Raw genomic sequence first — 6,952 nt, 5'->3', positions numbered from 1 at the left:
TAGAGCAGGATTGAAAGTGTATATACATTTGTAAAAGTGTGTGTAAGGACAGCTACAGATAAAATCCATAATAAACCAACAGAGCTGATTTGTCAGTACATGTTGATGGGTGCCTCTGAGAGTGGAATCCTAGAAATAAACAGGTGGGCTCTGACCAATGAAAGGACAGATTTACTCACATGTAACCAGAGCTGTTGAATACCAGAGTTGCAACACTCCCATAGGCTTCCATAGGTACTGAGGGATGCGGAAGTAAAACGTGTCATGGATCAGTCAATAGTTTCAAACAACCAATAGTTCCAGCATTGAAGCCCATTCATTTCAGAATGTTGAAGAAATTGCAGCATTTTTGACATTTTAATGCATTAGTTGAACTCTTGGAAATCTGGCCAGTAGCGGCATTTTATGAAGCACGTTATAGTTGACGTTTATCATTAGATAATAGACAGTTATATTATAATTGCAGTTAGATAATATGAGAAACACCATAGCAAGATGCTAGTTGTCATATTTTTAAGTTTTTAGCCTTTCAGCAATCTTTCTCTCCCTGTAGGAGGTTGAATGAGTTTCAGTGAATACAATAAAGAGTTTCGCTGAATGCAATTGGTTGGCTTGTGTTTTTTTAAACATTATTTAAAATCTTTTTTATTGGGTTCAATTCCGTATATGCTTGCCTTTTGTAATATTATCTTATGCTGTATAGATATGTGAATATCACAAAATAACACAGGTAATTAACCTTGTTAAATTTAATATAAAAAAAAAAGTGAAACAAAAATCGAGTGTTTGATAATGTCTAAATATACATTCAAATTCAAAACCTTAAAAAAAAAAGTTTAAAAAAAAGAAGCAATTATGACTGGCAAGGTTCAATTCCGTATATGCTTGCCTTTTGTAATATTATCTTATGCTGTATAGATATGTGAATATCACAAAATAACACAGGTAATTAACCTTGTTAAATTTAATATAAAAAAAAAAGTGAAACAAAAATCGAGTGTTTGATAATGTCTAAATATACATTCAAATTCAAAACCTTAAAAAAAAAGTTTAAAAAAAAGAAGCAATTATGACTGGCAAAACACTTTTGACCAACTAGACTAGAGCTAAATACATGTAGACAATATTTATTAAACAGCCATATGGGCATCTAGTGGTTAAACCATGGCATTACATATGAATATTATTTTTCTGGCCACCTAATGCCTCTAATTTGCCTCTTTGCACTGGAATTTAAAAACATTTCCTCCATTTTAACCCTAAATGCTACACTAATTGTAATATAAATAATAAACAAATTAGAGAATGTTATATATTTTTTGGTCATTCATGCATCATAATTATTGCACATATCATTTAGTGCTAAAAATCTCAAAATATTAACTAAATAGAACTGAATGAAAATATAGTAAAATTATTTAAAAGTTACACTTAAGGTGTTTGGTCACATTTAACTGCTAAGGGGTATGAGAACATATCAATGCTGTCTTTTTATCACTCCCAAGAATAAAATGTTATTGTAAAACGAAGTCAGTGTAGTTATCAATGCACATAATTACTAGAAATTGCTACAAATATAGTGAAACTGCGGTTTGCCCCGGTTAAACTCATTCAAACATATGACAGCGCAGAGTTGTTTGGAACTACTGAAAGCTCCATGAACCACTTGACTGTGTGGCAGCGAGATCAAAGCATGTTGCAACTTTCTCACTGGCTCTGCATCTAACGTACATTCATTTTGGAAAGCAAACTTATTTTGAAGTTGTGTTGTGAATGAATGAATGAGGCACTTATATAGCACTTTATTGTGTATTGCTTCGCACCGAAAGTGCTTTATAATCATATGAGGGGTCTCTCCTCCACCACCAGTGTGCAGCATCCACCTGGATGATGTGACGGCAGCCACAGGACAACGGCACCAGTGTGCTCAGCACACACCAGCTATAGGTGGAGAGGAGAGAGAGATATAGAGCCGATTCAGTGGATGGGGATTATTAGGAGCCCATGATTGACAAGGGCCAGTGGAGAGAATTTGGCCAGGACACCAGGGATACATCCCTACTCTTTACAAGAAGTGCCATGGGATTTTTAATGACCACATAGAGTCAGGACCTCGGTTTAACGTCTCATCTGAAGGACGGTGCTTTTTATATTATAGTGTCCCCGTCACTATACTGGGGCGTTAAAACCCACACAGACCACAGGGTGAGCACCCCCTGCTGGCCTCACTAACACCTCTTCCAGCAGCAACCTAAGTTTTCCCAGGAGGTCTCACATCCAGGTACTGACCAGACTCAACCCTGCTTAGCTTCAGTGGGCAACCAGTCTTGGGCTACAGGGTGATATGGCTGGCTGTTGTGGGCTTGTCTTTTCTGTGTTCATGCTTCCCCTTCCCTTTGTATGTCATTGTTTCATGAAATGCCTTTTTTACACTGCATAAATATACCCATTTTCTTTTGTCTCCTCAAGTATTTTGTGTTCTGTGTTCTTATTTGCCAGTGACTTTTGGTTTATTCCAACACATTTACATTTATGCACTTACCAGACACTTTTATCCAAAGTGACTTACAAAGACAAGTTCACATTTTTGTTATGAAGTTCAGGCTGTTTCTGGATTAGTTTTTCCTGCTTTTCATTTTTGGGTTCTTTATGTTACTATCACAATTTCAGTACACTGCATTTGTGTTCTTTACCACATCATGCCTCATGAGTTGTCTTTTTAAACAGTGATTGAGTATGTGATAAAGTTTGAAAGTGGAAAAAATAATGGAGAACAAAGTCAAACTATGCCATTTAATGGACACAGAAAAACTCAGCACAAGTCAGTCATATGCTTGCTTGTAGGTGTATTTTACCTGGTAGGTGAGCTCCTTCACTCTCCTTTCATATTTGCGCACTCCTTTCACAGCGTCTGCACCACGTCTCTGTTCAGCTTCAACTTCAGCCTCCAACTCATGCACCTTCAGTAGAGAGTTATTGTTATCAGCTGTGAAATCTCTGCCATGGCCAGTTCATCTAAGGGTTACTCACACTAGGCGATCTGAACCATGCCCAAGCACCCCCAAAGTCTGGTTCTTTTGGCTAGTGTGATCACTCTGTACCATGCCCGAGCACGGTACACTGAACCATGTCCTGACCCGCTTGAAGAGGTGAGCCAGAGCATGGTTCAGTTGGGCTCTGGCGCGGTACGCATGTAGTGTGAATCGCTAACTGCATGGAACAGCTACTAATTGTGTGTGCACTACTGTCATATTTTCTACAAAAAACATTTATTACTAATAGGAAAGTAGAAATTTTCAGTTAATTTGAGTATTGAGTAATATAGGTTTATAACGGGTCTGGTTTTTACCTTATTGATAAACCGTATGTATACTTTGTGAGTATTGCTGCAAATTCCTCCATAAATGTCATCTGACTCCATAATCATTTTCTGATATGTGCAGCACAATTAAATGAAAATCACTACACTACATAAGTGATAAATGTATTAGACAGTCTAATAGTGAAAGTGCTTTTCTTCAAAACAAAAGTTGAATCGTAATGACTAAAGCCTGCTCCAGCCCAAAATGTTAAGTGTAATGTAAGTGCAGGCCAGCGGGGGAGTGGGGAGGGGGTATAATCGCACTCTGGTTCGTTAAAAGGCAATCTTTCCTAGTATGAGTGCACCCTAAGTCTGTATTTAGTCTGTAATTTACCCTGGACTCCAGTTTCTGGAGCTGTTTCTTTCCACCCTTCATGGCCAGACTCTGCAGGTCTTTGACAGTCACCTCCATGTTCTTCTTCATCCTCTCCAGGTGAGCACTGGTGTCCTGCTCCTTCTTCAGCTCCTCAGCCATCATGGCAGCCTGAAAAATACGCCAATGAAAACGAGCTAACCAATATAGATAGAATTAGCTTCCATGAATGTTCTCAATGTTACCACATGCAGCTAAACAAGGTCAAATAACTGTTTCAATTAGAATAGAGTAACAGAATGCAAACACCCACATCAGTGATGGTCTTCTTGGCCTTCTCCTCTGCATTTCTCGCCTCCTGGACTGTATCATCCACCTCACCTTGAACCTGGAGCAGATCAGCCTCAAGCTTCTTCTTGGTGTTAATAAGACTCGTATTCTGCAGGATTTAAGCAGGTAGTTTAGGCCAATGAAAACGAGCTAACCAATATAGATAGAATTAGCTTCCATGAATGTTCTCAATGTTACCACATGCAGCTAAACAAGGTCAAATAACTGTTTCAATTAGAATAGAGTAACAGAATGCAAACACCCACATCAGTGATGGTCTTCTTGGCCTTCTCCTCTGCATTTCTCGCCTCCTGGACTGTATCATCCACCTCACCTTGAACCTGGAGCAGATCAGCCTCAAGCTTCTTCTTGGTGTTAATAAGACTCGTATTCTGCAGGATTTAAGCAGGTAGTTTAGTGTATATTTAACCAAAACATTATCATGTAACCTGAATTTGCTCTTAGTATTTAATCATTTTTTGTACTTGTGAGTGCAGCAGTCCCACACGCTCGCTGGCATCAACCAGCTCCTGCTCTGCCACTTTTCGGCCTCTCTCTGTTTGCTCCAGGCCAGCTCTCAGCTCCTCAATCTCTGCTTGCATTAGGCTATTCCTGCGCTCCACCATGGCCACCTGCTCCTTCATGTCCTCCTGTCCTCTGACAGCTTCATCAAGGTGCAGTTGGGCATCCTGTGGCAATGTTCTTTCTTTGTTAGTTGCATGTAATGCTTCAGTTAATTCATATATCATATTCATATTATCAAACATTTAAACTCCTCATTCTACAGAGAGATACCTTGAGTTGTCCTTGGACGTTCCTGAGCTGTTTCTGGGCCTCAGCAGCCTGGCGGTTGGCATGACTCAGCTGGACCTCCATCTCATTCAGATCTCCCTCCATCTACTCTTTGACTCTCAGGGCATCATTTCTGCTCCTGACTTCAGAGTCCAGAGTGCTCTGCATGGAATCCATTACTCTTTGGCTGTTCCTCTTGATCTGTTCTATCTCCTCATCCTTCTCTGGCATCAACCAGCTCCTGCTCTGCCACTTTTCGGCCTCTCTCTGTTTGCTCCAGGCCAGCTCTCAGCTCCTCAATCTCTGCTTGCATTAGGCTATTCCTGCGCTCCACCATGGCCACCTGCTCCTTCATGTCCTCCTGTCCTCTGACAGCTTCATCAAGGTGCAGTTGGGCATCCTGTGGCAATGTTCTTTCTTTGTTAGTTGCATGTAATGCTTCAGTTAATTCATGTATCATATTCATATTATCAAACATTAAAACTCCACATTCTACACAGAGATACCTTGAGTTGTCCTTGGACGTTCCTGAGCTGTTTCTGGGCCTCAGCAGCCTGGCGGTTGGCATGACTCAGCTGGACCTCCATCTCATTCAGATCTCCCTCCATCTACTCTTTGACTCTCAGGGCATCATTTCTGCTCCTGACTTCAGAGTCCAGAGTGCTCTGCATGGAATCCATTACTCTTTGGCTGTTCCTCTTGATCTGTTCTATCTCCTCATCCTTCTCAGCCAGCTTCCTGTCAATCTCACTCTTCACCTGGTTCAGCTCCAACTGCACACAAACAATCTTGGACTCTTTATGCTCCAGGGTGCCCTGCAAGGAAAAAAGGAAATAATTTACTTACTTTTTTAAACTTGTCAAATTGTACTATATGCCTCCAGAGTTATGGCAGTACATTTGTGATTGTTTAAGAAGGAAATAATTACATTCATTTAAGGTTTTGAATTACTACATTTACAAAGTTTTAATATTACTCAAAGCACTGGTGTGATGTTAGTATTGTAGCAAAGGAATGGCACCTCAGCTTCTTCTAGTGCAGTCTGGATCTCTGCTTTCTCGGACTCCACTGTCTTCTTGGCTTTCTCTATCTCATGAATGCTCTTTCCAGTCTCTCCAAGCTGCTCAGAGAGGTCAGAAATCTCCTCTGAAAGTATTTAAAAATCAATTGTACATCATTTTCTGTTTTTTAATGCATCTCTGTGTTTTAAAATCCTTGCTGTAAAAATAAAAGTGCCATTTACGTTGCAGATTCTTGTTCTCCCTCTTCAGGGTCTCGAGGTGGTCAAGAGCTTCTTCATAGGAGTTCTTCATTTTGAAAAGCTCAGTGCTGAGAGAACGAGCTTCTTTCTGAGCACCTTCTAGTTCAGCCTGGCTTTCCTCATACTTCTGCTTCCACTCTGCTAGGACCTGAAGAAGAAATGTAGCCATTGTTAATTAGCCAAGTCCATGGTTCAAGGTTTAGATTTGAAGATTATCCACATCTTTCTTACCTTATCAAAGTTTCTTTGCTTCTTGTCAAGGTTGGCAGCCAATGCATTTGCCCTCTCCCCATCAATCATGAGGTCCTCTACTTCACCCTGCAGTCTCTGTTTGGTCTTTTCCAGTGAGGCACACTTGGAGTTCACTGCCTCAATGGATTCTTCAGCATCCTGCAGACGCTGTGCCAGCTTTTTCCTGAAGAAATTGGTATTAAATGATGAAATCTTACTAATATTTGTGATATTAAATGTAGGGTACTGAAGACTTTTTTCTTTGCTGTGTTTACTTGGCTTCCTCAAGCTCTTCAGTGCGTTGGATGGCATCAGTCTCATATACTTAAGCTCTGGGCGTTTTTTGGTATTTTCGCCTAAATTTTTCATACTCAAATTCAAATGTTTGCCCTACACACATACAATGGAGGAAATTTTTAAAAAATGGTTTCATTGTAAATAAAACCCTTTGAACTACAAAATATGAGTGAAATTCTTTATAAATAACATTCTATACTTTTCAACTATTACTATAAACACAAAAAAACATAGGTGATTTTTGAGTTTTAAATCAATATATTTTTTTGAAATTCTGTAATTCAGGTTCTATTAGGCTCAACTCTCTGCAATTTACTTTGTTTGATGCCACTATATGCCAAAAAGTACCAGAAAAAAATAATCTTTC

The 6,952-nt window shown here is 39.6% G+C and overlaps 1 pseudogene; it reads right to left on the bottom strand.

Moving 5' to 3' along the window:
• LOC107571838 (myosin heavy chain, fast skeletal muscle-like) overlaps positions 1-6,952 on the bottom strand; it is a 21,821-nt pseudogene that overhangs the window by 10,091 nt on the left and 4,778 nt on the right.

The sequence above is a fragment of the Sinocyclocheilus grahami genome, unplaced genomic scaffold (genome assembly GCF_001515645.1).
Source record: "Sinocyclocheilus grahami isolate Dianchi unplaced genomic scaffold, SAMN03320097.WGS_v1.1 scaffold1659.1, whole genome shotgun sequence".
In the NCBI taxonomy this organism is placed as follows: domain Eukaryota; kingdom Metazoa; phylum Chordata; class Actinopteri; order Cypriniformes; family Cyprinidae; genus Sinocyclocheilus; species Sinocyclocheilus grahami.
Note: the sequence above shows the minus strand (reverse complement) of the source record. Positions and strands in the feature narration are given on the sequence as shown.